General features: G+C 44.8%; 1 long non-coding RNA gene, 1 other non-coding gene and 1 pseudogene across 6 annotated transcripts in view; 2 read left to right on the top strand and 1 right to left on the bottom strand.

The window, feature by feature from the left end:
- The window catches only part of LOC105473565 (uncharacterized), a 316,160-nt gene that overhangs the window by 186,889 nt on the left and 104,838 nt on the right, over positions 1–24,433 (bottom strand). The window contains exon 5 of one of the 5 annotated variants that reach the window (XR_011615374.1): positions 20,028–20,240. The exons of the other annotated variants lie outside the window; for them this stretch is intronic. This is a non-coding gene — a long non-coding RNA (uncharacterized lncRNA). The remainder of the gene's footprint in view (positions 1–20,027; positions 20,241–24,433) is intronic. 5 annotated transcript variants of the gene reach the window in all.
- On the top strand, positions 3,401–4,335 carry LOC105473721 (large ribosomal subunit protein eL15-like; annotated as a pseudogene).
- Positions 6,323–6,428, top strand: LOC112425195 (U6 spliceosomal RNA). The gene has a single exon (XR_003016263.2). It is a non-coding gene; the product is annotated as a U6 spliceosomal RNA (small nuclear RNA).

Here is a 24,433-nt window from a genome sequence, read left to right as displayed (position 1 = left end):
AAACTCTTGGGAAAGCCCAGAGTTGGTATCTCTCCATCTGTGCTGTTGCCGCTCAGTGTTTCTGCTTCACTACTTTCCCTTCCTCTGTTTGCAGTTTATTTTCCTTGCTTCTCCAAAAACAGGGTAGATGACAGTCACCCTGCAACCCTTAGATTGCAACTTATGGTTCTATCTGTAGAACATTGTATTAGTTCACTTTCACACTGCTGATAAAAACATACCTGAAACTGGGAACAAAAAAGAGGTTTCATTGGACTTATAGTTTCACATGGCTGAGGAGGCCTCAGGATCATAGCAGGAGGCGAAAGGCACTTCTTACATGGCAGTGGTAAGAGAAAAATGAGGAAGAAGCAAAAGCAGAAATCCCTGGTAAACCCATCAGATCTCATGAGACTTATTCACTATCATGAGGATAGAGCAGGAAAGACCGACCCCCATGATTCAATCACCCCCCCGCCCGAGTCCCTCCCACAACATGTGAGAATTCTGGGAGATACAGTTCAAGCTGAGATTTGGATGGGAACACAGCCAAACTATATCAGGCATTATGGTAAATGGAATAAGCCAGGTACAGAACGACCAATACGGCATGATCTCACTTATATGTGGAATCTAACACACTCACAGAAGCAGGGAGTAAAATGGCAGTGGTCAGAAGCTGGGGTGTGGGGATAATGGTTCCAGAGATATTGGTCAAAGGGTACAAACTGTCAGTTACACAGGATGAAGATCCAGACATCTAATGTACAGCATGGTGACTATAGTCAGTAATACTTTCTTGTATACTTGAAATATGCAAAATCAGTAGATAGTCAATGTTCTCAGCACATACACACAGTGACTGTGTGAGGTGATGAATATGCTAATTAGTTTGATAGTAGTAATTTTTTCTCAATGTACAGTACATGTATATCAAAGCCTCCTGTTTTATACCTTAAATATACACAATATTTATTTGTCAATTATACTTCAATAAAGCAGGATAAAAAAAAGAAAAGAGAAAGGAAAAAAACAAGAGGAAGGAAGGAAAGGAAATGAAAAGAAAGGAAGAAAGAAGGAAAAAACAAACTAAAGGGTCTGGCCATACAGAGAGACACACACAACAGTGGTTACTGACTCCCATTCAAACGTTATGGAGAAAGAATTCAGTTAAGCCAGCTTGGATCAGTGTATTCATGCCTAACTCAATGAGCTATGAGCTGGGCAAGGAAACTCCAGCTTTCATGATGCAAACATGACTTCAGGAATCAGCACACGTCTCTATGAAGGAGAGGTACTGGCTTATAGGTTCAGCAGACCTCCAATGGCAACTGCTGTAGACATAATCAGATCCACAATTGAAGCAGATGACCACATCTGCCATGTGGAAGAAGGTCTGCAGGGGAGCAGCAGTGGAGCTAGAAACACCAGAACGTTACCCCACCAGGTATGAGACAGTGAGGACTTAGACAGGCATGGTGGCTGTGGCACTTGGGAAACTCTCCAGAGATACAGACGGAGGTAGGACTAACAAAACTTGATTATGAGGTATAGGGAGAGGAATGTCAGGTAATTGTTGGGTTTCTGGCTTGACCAACTGGGTGGACAGTAATGTCATTAACAAAACATCTAGGACATTAGAATAGAAAGAGGGGGTGGGTGCAGCTCAGAGAACAAGAATTCTATTTGGGACATGTTGAGTTTCAGGCAGCCTGTGAGATGTCTAAGGAGAGACATCCAATGGGCTGTTGGATGTATTTCTCTTGAAGAGAAGGTTGCCCTTAAGAGACTGGCATAGCAATGGTAATTAAGGCAATGGAAGTGAAAGAAGTGCTCTAGGAAGAGCACAGAGCATGAGAAGAGAAAGAGGCTTAGGACAGGTCCTGAGGAATTCCAACTTTTAATTGGTGGGATAGTGATATGGTTTGGGTGTGTCCCTACCCAAATCTCATCTTGAATTGTGGCTCCCATAATTCCCACGTGTTGTAGGAGGGACCTGGTGGGAGATAATTGAATCACGGGGGCGGTTTCCCCCATACTGTTCTCATGGTAGTGAATAAGTCTCACGAGAGCTGATGGTTTTATAAGGGCAAACCCCTTTCACTTGGTTCTCGTTCTCTCTTGTCTGCCACCATGTAAGACGTGCCTTTTGCCTTCCACCATGATTGGAAGGCCTCTCTGAGCATGAGGAACTGTGAATCCTTTAAACCTCTTTTTCCTCATTAATAACCCAGTCTCGGGTATGTCTTTATCAGCAGTGTGAGAACTGGCTAATATAGGTAGCCCAAACTGAGAAGAAGCAGCCTAAGAAATGGAAGGGAAACCAGAAGAGAGAGTCACGCCAAGCAAATGTTTCAGAAAGAATGGAAATGTTGTATTTGACAAACATTCCTAAGAGGCCAGGGAAATGACTGAAAGATGTCCAGTAAAACAATTCATTTATGGTATTACGTATTTTTTGTTAACATGTCTAACCACTAGCTTGAAACCTTTAGTAAACATGGTTTTGTGCCTTTGTTCCCAGCAACTAGCAAAACGTCTGGCACAGAGTAAAGCCTCAAAAACTGTTTATTGAATGAATGAATATGCCATAGGCATTAAAAGGTCTTAAAAATCACTTCTAGAGGAGATAGAAAACATGTAACAAGTCTTCAGTCATTTGCAATAAATGAACAGAGAAATCAACAAGATCTTTGAAAAGAACTGCAGTCTCACTAATAATCATTATGTGAATAGCCCACAGCCTACCTAGCTCGAATCACAATCCTACCAGTGGCCACCACCTAAAGAGTGAGTTGTGTGCTCAAAAACAATTTTATTTATGTGCTTTCAGTATTCCAATTGTATTTACATAATTAAATTTCATTATCTCCAAAGTCAAGGTCATCTTCAGTCTAATCCTTGCCTGAATTATCCGAAGACTCTACCATTAACAGGTTTTTTCCTCCATTTGTGAAGCAAAAGTGCACGTGTTAATAGACACTCACAGCCAAAATCTGACCTTGACCCCACCCAGCTGGCCAAAAACAAAGAGACAGATGGAAAAATCTAAAAATCACCTTTTTGTTTGTAGAGAGTGTGAACAACCAGTAACTCGTCAGGTGGGTGATGCTTCTCCCCAAGGGCATCAATGTCCTTTAGCCGTGGGCATGGCCAAGGTACTGAGGACTCAAAGATGACCTTGATGATGACAACAAGGACGCCGTGTCACAAGGCATCTGGGCCAGATGTGAAACTTTAGCTGATACTGACGGGAGTCCAGGTGAGGAAACCTGCAGCCAAGGCGGTCAGGAGGCACTCGGCAAGGGATGCAGGAAGAGGGGCTTTGATGGTGGCTGTTTGCCAGTCGGTACAGAGCATTTCTGCATTTTAATAATTCCAACGGCCTTTCCATCTGGCAGCAGCCATCCAGTAAGCCAAGATGGGTACACACAAGGACACCCAGGAGCCATGGAGGAAGAAGCAGTCTGATGTAATGCAGCTTCTTCTGAGGGATACGAGGCCAAGGAAGGTTACGAGAGCACCAGAAGAAAAGGGGCTAAGGACAGGTCCTGGGGATTCCAGCTTGTAATTGTTTGGGTAGCCCACAATGTGTGCTGAGAAGACTGCACTTTCTTCTGAGAGATACAAGTCCAAGCAAAGTTACAGGGCACGAGAAGACTAAAGGAGTTTTCAGACTAGTGGATAGACATGTTAGCAAAAAACTGTAATACCGTGATGAGTTGTTTAACTGGACCCGTTTCAGTAAAACCCTTTCAGTCATTTCTCCTGGCCTCTAAGGAGTGTTTGGAAAAGACAACATTTCCATTCTTTCTGAAACATTCGCTTAGTGTGACTCTCTTCTGGGTTCTTTTCCATCCCTCAAGTCAGATACAAGGGGCACGGGCTGGGATAGAAGGCCAAGCCAGGTTACTTTATATATAGGATTCACATGCGCCGTGGTGGCCAAAAACACCCAGTTCCTAAGGGTGCAACTTACAGCAAGCCTGTCCATCCTGGTATTAACCAGCTAACGTTTGCTCAAAGCCTTGGGTTCCTTGCAGAGGAGTGAGCTGGATGCCACTGTGGGCCTCTAAGAGGCCTGAATTCTCACTGCGTTGGTAAAGATTCCTCATACAAATTTGTTGAGGTTATCCTCATTGATACATTGCGTAAAGCTGTCAGAAGAAATCCTGACATCCTGTGAATCACCACAGCAGTCCACAAGCACAGGGAGATGAATGGGCTGATCGCTGCAGGCTGAAAGAGCTGTGGCCTTGGAAAGGGCCGTAAGTTCCACCACACTGTTGGTGGTTCTCGCTGTGCAACGTGGAGAAGGCACAATACTCTCCGGCTCCACCGTTACCACTAATATAAACAATGTTTGTAAAACTCACACCTAAGAAACAATTTAGGACAGTCAAACAAAAAAACAAAAAAACCTCCAATGGCCATACCTCTTTGCACTTACTGATGGGCCAGCAGCCCAAGGCATACCAGCTCAGGCTATCGCACTCCTACCTATTTAACAGGTTAAGAAACTGAGGTTTGGTGAGATAAGATTTGAAGAAAGGCCCACAGCTAGTGGCAGAAAAATTGGCCATAGAACTCATCTCTTCGTTCTCAGATCCAGTGTTTTATTTTACGTCATCACTCATAAATTTCCCCTAGAACTGTTATGAGCATCCAAATACCTGTTACTAACAAGAATACGAAACCTGGGCTGGCTCAGCAACTGTACCGTTAATGAGACAGTCCCGTAACAACAGACATATGATCAGGAAGGGGTCTTCTCCTCCATGGAAAATCTGCAAGTTTTCATCATGGAATCATGCATTCTAACAAAGGCTGGTTCCAGGAAGAAGCAGGCAAATTCTGAAATACTCTCCCAGGGTGAACCCCCCTGCAGGTGATCCATCTGACTCCATTTCACCGCAGGGAAGATCCATCTCCGGGACTCTTTCACATGCCGAACATTCTAGGTATGAGACACGATAATTAACTGCATGTTCTGATAAGCTGGCTGACAATTAAAGCCGAGGTTGCTAAGCAGTTCTGATAACAATTACCGATGTGGTTTTCATATTTTGTGACAAGGGTCTAAAAAAGAAGCATATTATGATTCCTGGTGGATGAAGCCCCTGCTAGTCATGTTTTAATTATTAACTTAATTATATGGATGAAGCAGTAGGTGGTAATTTAGTTTCTTCACTGACACTTAATTCTCGCTCACTCAGCCACCAGGCTGGGAGGTTCTTCAGAAGCAGTTTGTTTCAGGAATTCATTCTAGATATATCCAGCAGTGTCAGGGCTCTACCACCATGTGTCCCTCTGAAACGGAGGCAGGAATGGGTAGGAGGGTGGGTGGGAGAAGAAGTGATGTGTCCTGGTAAACTGCCATGATCTGGATACACTAAAATGAGCTAGCTATGGGAGACCTGGCCCAGATGAGCACTGGCTGTGAATATGAAGCTGAATATGCCAAGCACGGTGTTCAAACAACACACTTTCCTCATTAAGTCCAAAAGTTATTGGGAGAATATAAAGAGTGAATAAGAGGCCAGGCACGGTGGCTCATGCCTGTAATCCCAGCACTCTGGGAGGCCAAGGCCGGTAGATTACCTGAGATCAGGAGTTCGAGACCAGCCCGGCCAACACAGTCAAACCCATCTGTACTAAAAGTACAAAAAATTAGCTGGGTGTGGTAGCGGATGCCTGTAATCCCAGCTACTCAGGAGACTAAGACAGGAGAATCTCTTGAACCCAGGAGGTGGAGACTGAGGCAAGCTGAGATCGTGCCAGTGCACTCCAGCCTAGGCAACAAGAACGAAACTCCATCACCAAAAAAAAAAAAAAAAAGGAAAATGAATAAGAGATTGGGAAGATTGTTCTGGGCTCCCCACTTAAGAGTGGAGGATGCGGACTCAAGGCTTTTAGAGAAAACATTTTTCGTTCCCGTGGCCTTTCTAGAGTTTTGCATGTTCTTATTTTTCAGAAAGAGCCACTCCGTTTCCCTTGGAATGTCAGTGGAATCTATTTAGATGTGATACTTGCCTGATCTCTGCTTGCTAGACCAAACAGGGAAGGACCTGGTGTAATGGACAAGGAAAAAAGAAAGATCACGAGGAAGAGTTATGATCTAGAGAAAAATATACCCCCAGGGCTGTTTCCTAAGCCCACATGGTTGGGAATGTGGTCAACTTCAAAGGCAACTCAGGAAGCCACATAGGATCCCAGCCAGGAGGCATAGACCCCTGAAGCCAAGATTGGGAGGTATGGCTTAACGCTTAACCCAACCAAGTAGAGGCTTAAGCTACTGATTGTGTAGTACCTCAGTTAAGATTGGTCTAAAAAATTAAGTCATGTACTCACCTTGGCAGCACATATGCTGAAATTGGAACGATACAGAGAAGATTAGCATGGCGTCGGTGCACAGATAACAAAAAACTTGTGAAGCATTCCATACTTTTAAAAACAAAAATATAAAAATAAAGTTTAAAGGTTGGATCAGGATAGACGTGTATATTTGTGACTTTCATAAGTAGAAGTATCCATATATGTGAACGTACTTAGCAAACATGGATCACATGATGCTTTTCACTGTTTTGTTTTTTGAGATGGAGACACTCTGTCGCCCAGGCTGGAGTACAGTGGCATGATCTCGGCTCACTGCAACCTCTGCCCCAGGTTCAAGCGATTCTCCTGCCTCAGCCTCTGGAGTAGCTGGGATTACATTTGTTTTGTTTTGTTTTGTTTTGTTTTTCCGTGGAGATAGAGTTTCGCCATGTTGCCAGGCTGGCCTCGAACTCCTCACCTCAGGTGATCTGCCCCCGCTTGGCCTCCCAATGTGCTGGGATTACAGGCATGAGCCACCAGAGCCAGCCCTTTTTACAGTTTCATAAACTGTGTTTTTGTGCTCACTTAACAGTATATCACGTACATCTCTATAAATAACGTTCATCATTTTGTCACTTAGTAACATCATCATTTTAAAATGGTTTATTTTGTCATCTAGTGAATGCATAGTCTTAAAAGATATTTTATTAATTTTCTATTGTGGGACATTTGTTTCGAATTTTTCACTATAAATCTCAGTGCAGGACAGAACTGCCATCTTTTCCCACTGGCCTGAGGCATTGCTGCTATCACATCCTAGTTCCCACACATACATGGGTTCGTTCTGGACTCTCTGCTCTGTTACATTTGTCCTTCAAGCTATTTACACACCATCCCCATGTTGTTTCAGTTATTATAACTTTGCCATGTGTTTCTCTGCCCCTTCAAGCTTCTGATTTGTATTTTTAAAAGTCTGTGCTATTCTCTTACATTTTCTACTTTAGGTGCATTTTTTTCTTCAGTTTGAAAAACTCCATGAAATATCCCTAAGGTTCTTAAGGGAATTGCTTTATATTTATAAATTACTCTGTGTAGAACTGACCTATTGGGACTTCCCACCAGGAACACAATGTGTCTCTGTTTATTCACATCTTCCTTTGTGGCTTTCTGGACAGTTTCACAGCTTTTCTTCATATCAAAAGCCTGTATTTTCTAATTGACTACTCCCAGTATGTAAAAATGCTTCTGAATTTTTGAATGTTACTTCTTTATCCTCTCATTTTTTTTCTATTGAAGTGTTTGCCTTTTTCTTAGTAGTTAAGGTATTAATTAGACTTTCTCAGGCTCTGAAGAAGCAGGTTACCTGTGGTGATGGGGTAGATGACCACCTGCCCATACCCAGGTGTGATCACTGCACTGTGATCTTAAACCAATCACACCATCTTTCCACCCCAAAGTTTCATCATCAATAAGATGATACATTTCTCCATTCCTGTCTCAGGGAAGTAGCAAAGATCAAGTCTGCAAGCACCTTCTTAATCCACGTTGCCCGACATGGTAGCTACTAATGCTAAGTGACTGTTTAAATAATTAATGAAAAGTAAACAAAATTTAGAATTCAATTTTCACCTACGGTCCCTTTGGTCACCTTCCAAGTGCTCAGAGCCACATGTGGCTAGTGGCTGCATTTTGGACAACACAGAGAAAGGATACTTTCATCACTGTAGAAAGTACGACTGGATGGCCCTGTGGAAAGCCTGGTGAAAGTACCAGTTAGGTTATTATTGCTGCTGCTGGAGGTTGGAATTCTCATATATACATGAGGAGAGGCACTCACTCACACAGGCCCACACTCCAGCATCCATGGGGGCTGCCTAAGCCCTCACAAAAACACTCATATTTCATCACTGTATCTAAAGCAGTCACAAAGCAAAGAAAACATAAATTAAACCCTTGAAAAACAGGAGCAAGGGTCAAATCATTGGGTGCACTATTTTCCATAAATGTCATTATCTAGACCGCAGATAGCTTCATGAACCTTCTAATTACAGAAGAAAAAAAAAGTACTATTTTCTACGAAGTTTCTCATTCGCATCAGCCATTTACAAAAAAAGACATGGTATCTTCTAAACTCTAGCATCCTTTATTCATAGCCTGCAATACAGGACTTAGGGCTGTGAGCAGGACGGAGCAAAGAGCAGCCAGAGGAGAGCAGCAGGAGCCTAAAGCCTGCTCAGAAGGTGCCTGGATTTCTCTGGCACGAGGCAGGAAGAAGACAGTGACGAATAACAGGCACTTCCCCCACTACAGGACTTAATAAAGCAGCAGCTGAAAATAACAACAGCAAGAGCAATAATATCAACCATTTACGACATTCCAAGGCTCATGCTCAATGCCTTATACACCTTACTGCATTAACTCTTGCCAAAAGACCAATGAGGTAGGTATTTGGTATTCCAGTTTTACAGATGCAGAGGCTAAGTTCATAGAGGTTTAATAACTTACCTGAGGTCACTCAGGAAAGAGTTCAGAGTCACGGATCGAATGGAAGTATGCGTGACTTGAGAACCTATGTTCCTAATTGTCAGGTTTCTCGTCTCTGGTCAGGATGGTCCTAAATGGGAGATTTGATGCTGCCTGCACAGGAATGTTTGGGCCCTGGTTCCATCCCCCATTCTTCTCAACCTTGGCTCCATCCTGAACTACAAGGGCCTCACATGGTATGTAGACATCCCAGTCTGTACATCCAACTCCATCCACTCCCCTCCCATCTCCTATGAATAGTCCCCATGCAGGCCCTGGAAGTGGGCTCAAGGCTAGTTGTACAAGGATCTCAAGTACCCAGAGTAGGGTCTAGTGGGGAAGAGGATGGTCCCTTAGTCCCAAGACTCCCCTGTAGGGAAGGGCACAGCTGAAGGAGGATCAAAGGAGGGTCCTCTGAAGACACGTTACTCAAAGTTTGGTTCTGGGACCAGCAGCAGCAGCATCACCTGGGAACTTGTTAGAAATGAAAATCTGGGGGCCCTACCCCGGACCTCTTGAATCAGAAACTCTGGGATGAGAGGCAGCAGTCTGTGTTTTGTTAAGCTCTCTAGGTGATTCTGATGCTAAGTTTTAAGGTATATAGAGCTTGGATATTGGACCCTCCAAACCTCATGTTGAAATCTGAACCCAATGTTGGTGATGGGGACTAATGGGAAGTGTTTGGGTCATGGAGATAGATTCCTCATAAAGGGTTTGGTGCAGTCTTGGTGAAAATGAGTAGTTCTCACTCTATAGAGCTGACTGTTAAAAAAGAACCTGGCACCTTCCTCATCTCTCTCTTGCTTCCTTTCTCACCATATGATCTCTACACATGCTGGCTCCCCTTCCCCTTCCACAGTAAGGAGAAGCAGCCTGAGGCCCTCCGCAGATGCAGATGCTGGCACCAGGACTTTTATACAGTCTGCAAAACCATCAGCCAAATAAGCCTCTTTTCTTTCTAAACGACTTAGCCTCAGATATTCCTTCATAGTAACACAAATGGACCAAGACAGCTTGAGAACCACTGTTACACAAGTGTGGTCCAAGATCAGTGGCATCAGCATCACCTAAGAGCTTGTGAGAAATGCATATTCTGGGCCTCCCCACAGACCTGCTGAATTGGAATTGATGAGGGCCCCGCCCAGTCATTTTTGTCTTAGCGTCCTCTCCACGTGATTATAAGCCCTGCCCGAGCAGAAACACAGCAAATTGCAGAAATCACAGGGAGGGCTTTGAACTTCCATAGGAAGTTCAAAAAATAATCTCACCTAGATTTCAAGAAGCAAGTAGACTCAAGGTCATTTTAGAGCTTTCAAAGTCACAAATTATCTTCATATTTGGAGACACTCAACCTCACAGCATATTAAACCTAACAATCAAAATATGCCCACATTGGACATAATTTATATATGACAATATAACCATGCACTGAATTTTAGTGGACTCAACGACTTAATGTTACCTTGGAAAATATTTTGTTAATATTTTCTTTCTGAGCTTTGGAGAGTTTTTTATAAAGTCACAATTACTTTTGTAGGCCCTAGTGAAGTTTGCAGAGCTCTGGCACAGGTCTGTTACCGAAGTCATCTTTCTGAACTGGATGTAAACAGGTAAGAGTGTGTGAAAGTCACCGGCTTGGCGAATGCTGGAGACAGGTTCCAGGATTGCGTCTTCTGTTACTTTAGTGGGAAAAAAGGAGGACATTGTAGCCATTTAATTTCGTTGTTATTCTTTGGACAGGAGTCCAGTGCACTGCAAACACTGGCTGAAATTGTCTAATCCATTTTGAGAACCTCACTAGGGAGGACCGCTTAAATCAAACAGGTCCACAGAGAAATTAGTGTGAAAGGACAACTGAATGTCAATTAAAACCAGTGACTGGCGTTGCAGGATGGGATTTGGATTTTAAGGGCTAAACAGAAAAAAATGTCCTTCCTTTGGGGTTGTAATCCACGGCAGCAAGTCCTCCTCCTAGGCCTCAGTAAGATTCTCAGCAAAACAAATGACCTCATTAATTAAATGGGTTAGTACTCTCACCACGCTTTCCTTAATTGCTATTCTGACTTTCGGGAGAGGCATTTTCAAGCCAAATTGAACACCCAGAGCCTCCAGTAATCAATGCCACAATAAGCCCTGTGTGCTCTGAAAGCGATTGCAAAGATGTGCCCACAGCTTGCCTCCATCTGCTGAGGCTCCCCGTGTGAGCCCAGTGCCTAAGTGTCCTACCCAACTGGCTTTGTCCTCCAACCCAACTAGAAATCCAGGAAGTCCTTCATCATCGTTCTCTCCCTACAGAAGACATATTATTTTAATTTGAAGATATACTCCATTTCCATTTTATGTATTGAATACATAGTATACGAATGTCTTTGATCCTGTACTAAGTACAGGAGGTAAAGGAACAAACATCACAGGCCAAAATCACTGCTCCATGGGGCTTTTATTCTATCTGGTGAGTTTCTTCTACACCCTTGAGTGCTGCTTGTTTTGTGTGAGATGTCCGTTTTCTGTTTTGTGCCACCCGACATGTATCTGTGTTGCATTTGAGGATAGTGACATTTTCATATAAATTTCTTTCCCCAGTGCCTAGGACTGTCTGACACATAGCAGATACATCAATTAGGAATTGGTTATATTTGTTTGTAAGTAGAATTTGGTTATAGGTGACAGAAATCCTCCCCTTCCCCCCAAAAAACATGCAGTGGCTTAAATCAGATAATGATTTTTTTTTTTTAATCATTTAGTTCAGAAGTAGAAGGTCCTGGGCTGTCCTGGCGGCTCCCACAATATCCTCAATGCTCCAAGTTCCTTTTATTACTGGTTTTACTCTTTTTACTGCTCAGTTCCACCCACAAGACTTCTTCATTGTCCTCAGAGGGCCACTGTAGCAATAAAAGTGGCACTCACAGTCCAGACATTAAGAAAGCAGAAGGTATAAAGGAAAAACAAACCAGGCATTTAGGAGGTGCTCCTGGAAGCCCCAACTGCATCTTCTCCTGGTATTTCATTTTCCTGAACTACGTCCAAAACCACATCCTTCTTTAAGAACGTGGTAATTTTTAAATGTTTCCACTTGGATAAACCACCTTCTGAGAAGTGCAGCCTAAGTTTTCTCCCCTTGAGTGCATACTGTATTTAGTGACTTGCTTCTAATACACAGAATGTGGCAGAAATGATGGTGTGTGACTTCCGAGATTAAATGATAAGTGATACTGTGACCTCTTTCTAGGATCACTCATTCTAGGGAAGCAAGCTGCCATGTTGTGAGGCCAGGCAAGCAGCCCTGTGGAGACGTTCATACATGGAGGAACTCAGACCCCCTGCCAGCAACCCACATGAACGTCCCTGACCCACTCAAGCTAGGAATGAGCCACCTTGGAAACAAGTCCACAGCCTCAGTCAAGCCTTCAGATGAGTCGGAGCCCAGGTCAAAGTCTTGACCACAACTTCATGAGTGACCCTGAGCTGAAAACATCAGCTAAGCTGTTCCCAAATTTTTGACACATGGAAACAATGTGAGGTAACAAATGTTTCTTGTGCTAATCTGCTAATTTGGGGGATACTTTGTTACACAGCCTTAGATCACTAATACAAAGGGAGAGTGTGAAATATTAATTTTGGTCATCAATGTGGCAGAGACTACTAGTTTTCACAAAAATCTACTTATCCACAAAAATCTATTATTAATTGTAATTCTTTGAGCACATAGCTAGACTATATTTCCACTCTTTCCTTTCAGGTAAGTGTGGTCACATGACTAAGTGCTCTCAAATGGAGTATGAAAAAAAAGTGATATATACCACTTGTAGGCTTGGCCAAAAAGACCTGCATATGGTCCTCCAAACATTTCCCCTTCCAACTCAACTTTTCTGTTTCTGCCAGCTCAATGTAGACAATAAATGACAAGGCCCTAGGAGACAGCAGAGCCACAGATGGAAGGAGCCTGGGTCCCTGAGTAATCCAGTAGAAAAGAGCTGCCTTGACAAGGTGAAGACATGCCAAAGGTTACCATAAGAGCATGAAATAAATTTCTATTATGTTAAGCTACTGAAATATTGAAATCCTTTTGTTTTCTTTTTTTTTTTTTTTTTTTTTCTTAGATGGAGTCTTGCTCTGTCACCCAGGCTGGAGTGCAGCAGCATGATCTTGGCTCACTACAACCTCCGCCTCCCAGGTTCAAGCGATTCTCCTGCCTCAGCCTCCCAAGTAGCTGGGATTACAGGCAAGCATCACCACGCCCAGCTTATTTTTGTGTTTTTAGTAGAGACAGGGTTTCCCCATGTTGGCCAGGCTGGTCTTGAACTGGAATCCTTTTCTTATCTTAGCCTAGACTGTTCTACCAAATATAGAAATACTTCTGCCACCCCACCCCCACCCCCTGCTAAAACTGCCACTGTTAGAAAGAAAGAGAGATTGCAGGTGAACCCTAGAAGTCTTAGTCTCAGGAATAGTCCATGGACAAGTATATACGGCACCTCCTGGCTGGTGCACAGAGGGAGTTCTGTCTCTGAGACTGTTCAAGGCACTCTAAAGTGGGCAGCATGATCAGAGTCCCTAGACCCTGCCCTCAGGAGATCATGTTGGTATCTTAAGAAAGTGAGGAGGGGAATTGGATCTTGGGGGAGAAGGAGGTGAACTGCAGACCTGATCCTACCTCATTATCACTGCCATAGGCACCAAACACTGATATCTAACTCGGGCTATCTCCACCCTGGGGTGTCCCTGCTCCATCAAGAAGTGTGCAATCTGCCCATGTCCATCCCTATCTCCTCCGTGGCTTACCTAGACATATTTCTTCCTTTACCCTTGCTTGGACATTTTCACCACTGTACTGTTATCCTGAAACCTACATAAGGCTACCTAAGGGCACCTAAAGAAGGACACGTCTCTGGTATTTCATTCATTCATACATGGAAGCTAACATTTACAAAGACTCTATTATGGCTGATCACAGCCTACAAGGCGCAGCAAGCTCTGGCCCCTGCTTATGACTCCAGTTTTATCTGAGCCACTCCTGCCTGGCTTTCTGACCTCCTGCCAAGTACCCCTCCTAAGTCAGTCTTAACCAGGCTCAGAGCCTCCCCCTGCTAACGGGATACCAAATGCCAAGACCTTAGCTTGTAGGTCTCTATTGAAATGGTCCCTGCTCTGGGATGCCTCCGTGATACTCCATGAACTGGGTCAAGTCCTCCCATGGTAGAGTCTTATAGCTCCTGTACCTCTTCTTTCTAATCACTATTGAGTAATTACTGTCATAACGACCTATTTAATGCTTAGCTTTCTCACTGTCTGAATGCTCGGTGAGAGCAGAGACTACGTATCTCTGATTTTCCACACAACAGAAGAACCCTGGAGCCTGGTAGTAGGGAAACATTTCTTGAATGAATTCATGTGCTAGAGACAGAGAGGCAGGGGCTGAACCTCTTGCCCTGAGAAGCTAAACTGACTAGAAGGGAAGGAAGCATGTAGACAAATAAACTTATATTTGATGAACTATTTATCCCTTGGATTGGACTTAAAGGTAGCGCTTTTCTCAATGAATCTGACTTTAGGAAAGCTGTGTTACAACGAAGATCACTCAATAGCCACAGCTCCAGGGAAGCCTTTCTGGACTGATCAGGGGAGAATTCATAGCCTTTCTTAAATGCCACTCGGACTGAAAGGAACTGGTTCTTATTAATTCTTATTAATTGTAATTATTCACTCACCCTTCCCCATCCCAACATATACTTAGAGATACAGCAGAGGTCCAGTGAAGGTGCCTTACTAACTTCTAATTTGTACAATTTGTCAGGCTCATGTATGACTAATGGTGGAATCTTCAAGAAATCATGATGCATATCCTCGTTTTGGGGAGAAACAGCAGAAAGGGACTTATCCATGGTGCTTACAAGTAGGAAACCATGACGTGAGGGAATGAGTGAATAGAATATTCCAGTATTGTTGTTTGTGGCCATATAAAGCCTGCCCTGCCAATGCACTGTGGCATTCAGGGTTTTGAGCGATTCTGGACACATTTCTTTCCACTACTAGTTACAGAAACACCCTTTTGAGCAGCTTAAACAGTAAGAAGGTGGATTGTCTTATGCAAGAAGTACAAAAGTAAGCTAGCTCCAGGCTGATATGACCTGCCTCCCAGTCGAATTCTCTGCAATTTTCTGAGCTTTGTCTGACACTATGTGTCTCTTTTTCCTTGGCCAAGCTCCTTCTGTGGTCACCGACTGTCCCTCACACCCATGTTACTTTGAAACGTTACCAAGGTCTGAGCTCTTTCCACAGCTAAGATGCTGGTCCACCACTTTGTTTTTTTGAAGGAGCCTAATATTATTCCCTTTTGCAATTATAATGCCCACAATGCTCCAAAGAGGGAATGCTGTGTTCACCTCAGACCAAAAAAACAAGTAATTGGAATACAACCTCTACCAATGAGGACCCTTCCACAGGGTGGGTTCACTGGTATTCTTTGTTAGAACCATCCTCGTTGAATCCAAAGATGTACTTGGGCCCTGCCTCCTGAAAAGCCATGGTGGACTGGCCCAGACACTAAAAAGAATGAAAGAGCATGTCACATGGATGATAGAAAGAAAAAAACTCTTAACAACAGAAAGGCCTTCTCTCCATCCACCATCATCATCCACATCATTCCCCTCCACCACCCCAACACTGGGAAAGGATGTCCTGAGTTGAGAGAATGGAAGAGAATCATGGTATGCATTATTCTGCTTGGGTCATCATAACAAAATACCACAGGCTGGGCGATTTAAACAACAGAAATTTATTTTCTCACAGTTCTGGAGGCTGGAAGTCCAAAATCAAGGTGCCGGTAGGATTGGTTTCTCCTAAGTTCTTCTCCTTAGCTTGCAGTCAGCAATCATCCCTGTGTTCTCACATGGCTTTCCTCTGTGTAGGCATGCTCCTAGTGCCTCTTGTTCACCTAAGGACACCAATCCTACTGGATTAAGGCCCTTATAATCTTACTTAACCTTAATTACCTCTTTAACAAATACAATCACGTTGGGGGTTACAACAGCTTCAACATATGAATTTGGGGGTGGGGCATACTTAACACATAACAAAGGGTAAGAAGAAAACACAGACATTGGTGTTTTCCCAAGACAGGGGCCCTGCAACCCACTCAGGCTTGGCCTGAGGCCCATATGGATGAATAACTCAGTTGCATCTTGGAAAAAGTACAGCAAAGAAGAACACATTTTTTCCTCCAAGTGGAGTTCCAGAAAAGAAGCAGGAAAATGACCAGATCCTAACGAGAGGGAGCTGTTTATATCTCTAGAGAAATATCACCTCCGATGGCTGCTCAGCAATTCTTTGTGCCCCGAGGCAGTATGGAAGCAGTAGAAGGATTTCTGAGGACCAAAAATGGGTAGAAATAGAGATGAGAGTCTCCAACACTGGAAAAGCCATAAAGATGGGAACCAGCGGAGGCTAACCAGTGACCTGTGTAGTAGCAGCAGCTATGGTTGACTTGAAGATCAGACCACTACCAGTACCACCATGACCATCATCACCACCACCAACACACCCACCTCTACCAATACCATCCACATTCATCACTATCACCAAAACCAAAGCTAATACATCCAACAACAGTGCTATCATCAGCACACTCACCAACACTACAACCACCGCCACAATCATGACTCTCCTCATCATCACCGCCTTCATCACTGCAACCACTTCTACCCCTATCAGCTCTACTTTCACCACCACAGCCTGTATGGCCTCCAGCCTTTAACTTTATGGCCTCCACAACGTCCACCACTATCTCCACCATCACCTCTATTTCCACCACCACCATCACCTCCATCTCCACCATCATCTTCATTTCCACCACTGCTATCACCTCCACTTCCACCACCACCATCACCTCCATCTCCACCATCATCTTCATTTCTACCACCACCATCACCTCCATCTCCACCATCACTTCCATTTCCACCACCACTATCACCTCCACTTCCACCACCACCACCACCACCTCCATCTCCACCATCACTTCCATTTCCACCACCACCACCACCCTCTTCACCATCAAATCCACTCTTCCACTGCCATCACCACCTCCATTTCCACCATCATCTCCATTTCCACCACCACCATCTCCACCGATACCTCCTCTTCCACCACCAGTACCACTTCCATCTCCACCACCACCACCTCCTCCATCTCCACCATCACCTCCATTTCCATCACCACTATCTCCACCAATACCTCCTCTTCTACCACCACTACCACTTCCATCTCCACCACCACCACTGGCACCACCATCTCCACCATCACCCCCATTTTCACCACCACCATCTCCACCAATACCTCCTCTTCCACCACCAGTACCACTTCCATCTCCACCACCACCACGAGCACCACTATCTCCACCATCACCTCCATTTCCACCACGACCTTCATCTCCATCATCACCTCTACTTCTACCACCATCACCACCACCTCTGTCACCTCCATCACTTTTCTTTGGCTCCTATATGTCCTTCAAGGCTCATCCTAACCATCAACCTTCACTTACTTGCTTGATTTATTTATTGAGACAGGGTTTCACTCTCATTGCTCAGGTTGGAGTGCAGTGGTGGGATATCTGCTCACTGCAACCTTTGCCTCCTAGGTTCAAGTGATTCTCTGCCTCTGCTTCCTGAGTAGCTAGGACTACAGGTGCGTGCCACCACACCCTGCTAATTTTTGGATTTTTTTGTGGAGATGGGATTTCTCCATGTTGGCCAGGCTGGTCTCGAACTCCTGAGCTCAATTGATTCGCCCAACTCAACCTCCCAAAGTGCTGAGACTAACCATTACCTTTTTGGGGAAGCATCTCCCATCACCACCCTATGCCAATCCTCCTTTGTGTTTTCTTTTTTTTTAGACAAGTTCTTGCTCTGTCACTGAGGCTGGGGTGCAGTGGTGCCATCTCGTCTCACTGCAGCCTCGACCTCCTGGGCTTACAGTATTCTCCCACCTTAGCCCTTCAAGTAGCTGGGACTACACATGCGCACCACCATGCCTGGCTAATTTTGAGGGGGGTTTTGTTTGTTTGTTTGTTTGTTTTCTGTAGAGAGAAGGTTTCTCCGTGTTGCCAAGCCTCTCCTTTGTATTCTCAATTGCACAGCGCCGACATGGCTGTATTGAACAGTTTTTCCTTCTGGATTGGAATTGTTTATTCAGTTGCCTGTCTTTGCACATAAATTGTATAGCTCTTTTTATTTCCAATGCCCAACCTAAAACAGTGTCTGTCATATAATCTGTATGATCAATATTTGATGGTAAGATGCATACATGACTACATGAGTCTTTTAAATTATTTAAAAGCTAGTAGGTCTTAATTATTTGGCATTTTGATATTGCAGTGAATATTGCTGTGAGATAGTATTTATTAGCAATGCGTGAGATTCGATTTTCTAATTTCCAGTCCACTGTGAATTACCAGGCCAGAGACAAATCGCGAAGGAGTAATTGAAGTCGACTTCAGATAGCAGCACTGCTTCATCTTTACCACTAGGTGGCAGGCGCACCCCAAGAGGAGGCCCCCTCCACCCTCGGCCACAGCCCCGCGCCAGGGCGCCGCGTCCCACTCAGCCCCAGCTCCTTCCTGGAACTGACGCCCCCTGAGGAGGCGGAGGTGCCAGCAGATAACGATTGCCCAAGAAAGATGCTCCTTCTTCCGCCACTCCCACTCCTACTTCTTGTAAACTCCACCAGTCCCTTCATTCTTCAAGTCCCCAGCTCCCCGTCCCCAGCTCCCCAGCTCCCCACCTCCCCACCTCCCCACCTCCCCACCTCCCCACCTCCCCACCTCCCCACCTCCCCACCTCCCCACCTCCCCATACACAATTCCCCTAGCTTTAGCGCTCCAGGCTCCCGGCGCAGAGCCCAGCGGGCTGCTGTCTCTCACATCACTGCTGAATTATATGCACCGAGAAAGAGAAGGGACAGACGGCCCTGGAGGCTCCCCCCAAGGACATCTTGAGAATTGTCTGGTGTGTGAGGCTGCAGCAGACAGAAGGAAGAGAGACAGGAACAAGGAGAACCTTTAGAAGAGGCAAGAAGTGAGAGAAAAGCAAAGCCGGAGGGAGCTGGAGGTTAAGGATAAGGCCTTAGATGCTGTGTAGCCTCAAGACAGCTAGCTGCCGGAGCCCAGCCAGAGTCACCTGTATTTCGGTCTCTCAAAAGAACCAAGAGGACCAGACTAGCAAGAGACTTAGGGTCACAGAGTTCCATCTCCTTGGTCATGAGCCCTGATGGGAAGGGAAAGGAGGCAAAGACAAACGTAGTGGGAGGTGGAGCAGGTGGAAGATGGTGGCTCCTCCCTGGACTGCCAAAGTTGAGTAATTGCTTTGCATAACTTTCCCGGGCCCTGGGTAAAAAAAAAAAGAGGGGGGGGGGGCGGGGAAGAGGCTTCTTGCCCTCCTTGGAAGGAGCCTAGAGTCTTGTGGGCAAAGGGGGCCTCCTCTCCTCCACCCCCACCCTGGGGCTGGAGCCCCTCCCTCCCAGCCTGCTTCCCCCTTAATTCTCCTGGCTTTGCATCTTGCTCTGTTCTTGGGCACAGTTTGAGAGGGGGCTGGGACTCCCTCGGATCATAGTTTCCAATAATTTCCAAAAGTGGTGGTGTTTTCTTTCGGCTTGCTGTGTGCTTGGTTAGGATAATGAGCTACCTAATGGTTATTAGACTATAATAAAAAGATACCAAAACAAACAATGCAAGACAAGGATGTCAACATAGGCACCTCTTTGTTAGGCTTGTCACCGACTGCCAATGCTGCCAGCCCACCCCGGACTCCTTCCCTTGGTTAGAACCTCACTCCCCCTCTGCACTGGCATTGGCAAGAGATGCCCAGGGTCCTGTGGAAACTCCTGCCCAGGGCAGTCGCCTCCTCCGAAGTTACCCGAAGGTTCCTATTTGTTCATTCCCCTGCCTTGGCGTGAGCGGGAGGGAGAGTGTAGCTGGGTTGCAAGTTCAGTTACTCCTGGGATCTGCTATAAAGGAAGTGACTTTATTCCGAAGCTAGCTTAGGGGAAGAAACACAGGCTTCCTGCCTTAAGGGTACCGCTTCTCTTTTGGAAGAGAAAACAGGTGTTTAGAAAGGGATTTTGCATGAGTGGCATGCAGGGGAGGAAACAAGTAGGTGGGGGTCTGCGTAACTTCCGGTGCCTTATCGATATGTGCCTTATCTACCGGACTGCCTTACCGGAAGTGGTCAAGTTGGTGCCATCGCAGGCAGAATTAGGCTGTAAAGTGGCCTTGTCTCTGGTGCTCTCCAGATGAAAGAGTTTTGTAGCAGGCATAGTTTTGGTCGTAAATTGACTTTTGTCTCTCAAGGCAAACGCCTGGTGGCAAAGGTTTTCACTCTTGATCTTTTAAGTAAGCACACAGTTGGATAAGCTTGCTGTCCAGGCAGTATCTGGTGGAGGGAAGGCAAAAGGTTATAACTGCATTTCTAAAGAGCTAAGTAGGAAGTGGGGCACAGGAGAAGAGGAGGAAAGAGAAAAAAAAAAAAAGAGAAAAAATAATTTAAAAAATTAACTTATTATCTCTTAGAAAATAAGAGATATTTAAGAGATATTTTCTCTTAAAATAAGAGATATTTTCTATCTCTTAGAAAATAAGAGCCACCGTGGCCGGGCACAGTGGCTCACGCCTGTAATCCCAGCACTTTGGGAGGCCTGAGGCGGGTGGACCACGAGGTCAGGAGATCGAGACCGTCCTGGCCAACATGGTGAAACCCCATCTCTACTAAAACTACAAAAAATTAGCCAGGCTTGGTGGCAGGCACCTGCAGTCCCAGCTACTCGGGAGGCTGAGGCAGGAGAATCGCTTGACCCGGGAGGTGGAGGTTACAGTGAGCCGAGACTGTCTCAAAAAAAAAAAAAAAGAAAAAGAAAAAGAAAATGGGAGAACTCGGTTACTAGGGGATGATGGTAATGACCATGGCATTCTGAGTCTTCTGCAGTAAACAGTCCCAGCATCACAAGGCAGAAGCAGACAGAAAATGTAGCCCCTGGCCCAATGGCATGTGGGTCAAAGCCCTCAATACATTGCCAGGTATCTTATGAATATTCATGTGACTGTTTATTCACCTTTGACTGGGCACCTCTCCTGGGCTAAGGCATTGTACTAGGATCCAGGGCCACAGTGGAAATTGAGACATGACCCTTGCAAGATGCAGGCAAGTGATAATGGCACCGTAAGGAAGTAGGCAGCCAAATCTGGAATGAGGGAAGTTCTCTAAGACAGAAGTCCTGTGTCTTCAATAAATAAATGTTATGAACAGAGGAGGAAAAGGCTGTTAGAGGCCAAAAGAAGTGCTGGAGGCAGAGCTACTAAACGTAATCGCTAGAACTTGCTGGGATCCTGCTTGGAAGAAACCTGACTCTAAAAGTGTGGTTTTGAGGCTGGGCATGGTGGTTCACATCTGTAATCCCAGCACTTCAGGAGGCCAAGGCAGGAGGATCACTTGAAGCCAGGAGTTCGAGACCAGCCTGGGCAACAAAGTGAGATTCTCTCTACAAAAAAATTTTAAAATTAGCCAGGCATGGTGGCGGGTGCCTGTGATCCCAGCTACTCGGAAGGCTGAGATGGAAGGCTCTCTTGAGCCCAGGAGGTCCAGGCTGCAGTGAGCCATGACTGCACCACTGCATTCCAGCTTGGACAACAAAGCGAGACCCTGTTTCAAAAGAAAAAAAAAAAAAAAAAGGTGGTTTTGAGACAATCAAGGGAATGTGAATGTGGAATGGGTATTCACTTTAAGAATGCTTCAACTTCATGTATGGTTATGATGGCACTGTGGTTATTATTTGAAAAAAGAATGAAGGAAGAAGGAAGGGGGTCATCTGTTAGGGAAACACAACTGTCTATGTGCAAGGCTTTACTGAAGAAGAGATGTCTATAATTCACTTTAAAATACTAAATGAAACAAAGTATCTTGACCAATGTGGGGGTTAGGGGTGCCACCCTCTGTGCAGTCAAAACTTCAAGTGTAACTTTTGACTCCCCCAAACTTAATTACTAATATCCTATTGTTGACCAGAGGCCTTACTGATAAGATGAAGAGTCAATTAACATATAAATGAAACAGTATCTACTCATATATATTTGTATTATATATAGTTATATATCATATATATTATAACATATTATATATTATAAATATAAATATATATTTATAATATATAATATATAAAAATGTTATATTATTAATCTATATCAATATATTATTTAACATATAATATATTAAATATAATATATAATAAATATAAAAATATGTATTATAATATATTATAATATATTATAAATATAAAAATATATATTATAATATAATATATATTTTATATATATATATATTTTTTTTGAAACAGAGTCTCACTCTGTTGCCCAGGCTGGAGTGCAGTGGGGCGATCTTGGCTCACTGCAACCTCCACCTCCTGAGTTCACACCATTCTCCTACCTCAGCCTTCCAAGTAACTGGGACTACAGGCGCCCACCACCTCGCCTGACTAATTTTTTTTTTTTTTTTTTTTTTTTTTGCATTTTTAGTAGAGACAGGATTTCACCGTGTTAGCCAGGATGGTCTCAATCTTGTGACCTCGTGATCCACCCACCTCGGCCTCCCAAAGTGCTGGGATTACAGATGTGAGCCACTGTGCCATGCCAGTATTTATTCATATTTTATGCATTTATAACATATCTAATTTTTTCTTAATTTTTTCAATATTTCTAGGCTATACAGTTCGTATGTAGGTTTCTTCAAATTGTCACAAGTCTCAAAAAAGTCAATATATTTATAGAAGAAATATCCAGGCCAGGCATAGTGGCTCATTCCTTGTAATCTCAGCACTGTGGGAGGCCCAGGCAGGAGGATCGCTTGAAGATGGAAGTTCAAGACCAGCCTGGGCAATATAGCAAGACACCATCTCTATAGAAAAATTGAAAGTTAGCCAGGCATGGTGGCTCATGCTTGTAGTCCTAGTTACTCAGGAGGCTAAGATGGGAGGATTGCTTGAGCCCAGAAGTTCGAGGCTGCAGCGAACTGGGATCGCACCACTGCACTCCAGCCTGGACGACAGCCAGACCCTATCTCAAAGAAACATTGCCAACATGTAAGTGGACCCTCGAAACTTGTGTTGTTCTCAAGGGTCAACCTTATATATATACAAGGGAGACAAATGAAAAAGAATCAATGATAATTGTTGAAGCTGTGATTGTGATTGTGATTGTGGAATGCATGCACATGTGTGCGTGTTTAAAATTTTTCATAACAAACATTTTTTATTAAAAAAAATACTATTCTGAGGAGTTTAGGCAATGCGAGTCAGGGACAGACAATCATCAAGCAGTATAATAGAGCAGAAGAGGGAAGGCCCAGCGGCTGTGCAGGGCCGAGGCCAGACTGACTGGGTCAGCTAAATGAAGACAGGCCAGGCGCGGTGGCTCACGCCTGTAATTCCAGCACTTTGGGAGGCTGAGGCAGGCAGATCGCTTGAGCTCAGGAGTTCAAGACCAGCCTGGACAACATGGTGAAACCCCATCTCTACAACAACAACAACAACAACAACAACAACAACAAATGCAAACAAAAAAATTAGCCAGGCATGGTGGGGCACATCTATAATCTCAGCTACTGGGAGGCTGAGGAGGGAGAATCACTTGCACGTGGGAGTCAAGGCTGCTGTGAGCCAAGCACACCAGTGCACTCCAGCCTGGGAAACAGGAGTGAGACCTTGTTTCAAAAATAAATAAATACGTACATACATTGCCAATGCCAGTGCAGAGTGGGTGTGAGGTTCTAACCAAGGGAAGGAGTCCAGGGTGGGCTGTCAGCACTGGTGGTCGGTGACAAGCCTAACAAAGAGGTGCCTATGTTGACATCCTTGTCTTGCACTGTTTGTTTTGGTACCTTTTTATTATAGTCTAATAACCATTAGGTAACTCATTATCCTAACGAAACACACAGCAAGCCGAAAGGAAACACCACCACTTTTGGAAACTCTTGGAAACTGTGCTCGGAGGGAGTCCCAGCCTCCTCTCAAACTGTGCCCAAGAACAGAGCAAGATGCAAAGCCAGGGGAAGCAAGAGGGGAAGCAGGCTGGGAGGGAGGGCCCCCAGCCCCAGGGTGGGGGTGGAAGAGAGAAGGCCGCCTTTGCCCACAAGACTCTATGCCCTGGGAGGGGGGTGAAGCCAAATACAGAGAACATTCCAGAAGGAGACAGCCCACATGCACAGGGACAGGTGTTCCAAATGACATGCCACTGCCCAAAAGTGTTTACTAAGGAAACCAATTCATCTGGTTTGCTTGGAATGTTCATGGTTTTAGCACTGAAAGTCCCATATTTCAGGAAATCCATCAGTACCCAGTAAGCCTGGATGGCTGGTCACCCTACCTGTCTCCTGCAACACTGGACTGGCCAGGTGAGGGGGCACAGCGCTGAGCAGGAGCAGCTACACGGTGGGGAGTTAGGGCACTCTGGATAAGAGGCTAGGAGCCATCCCCAGGCAGCGACCATCCCTGCTCCCATCCCCTTCAACACCACAGCTGCAGTAGCAGCCTCTTCAACCCGAGACACCAGAGTCAGCTGCCCAGGGACCATGATGGCTCC

The sequence above is a fragment of the Macaca nemestrina genome, chromosome 17, assembly GCF_043159975.1.
Source record: "Macaca nemestrina isolate mMacNem1 chromosome 17, mMacNem.hap1, whole genome shotgun sequence".
In the NCBI taxonomy this organism is placed as follows: domain Eukaryota; kingdom Metazoa; phylum Chordata; class Mammalia; order Primates; family Cercopithecidae; genus Macaca; species Macaca nemestrina.
The sequence above is the reverse complement of the archived record's forward strand: the minus strand, read 5'-3'. Positions and strand labels throughout refer to the sequence as shown.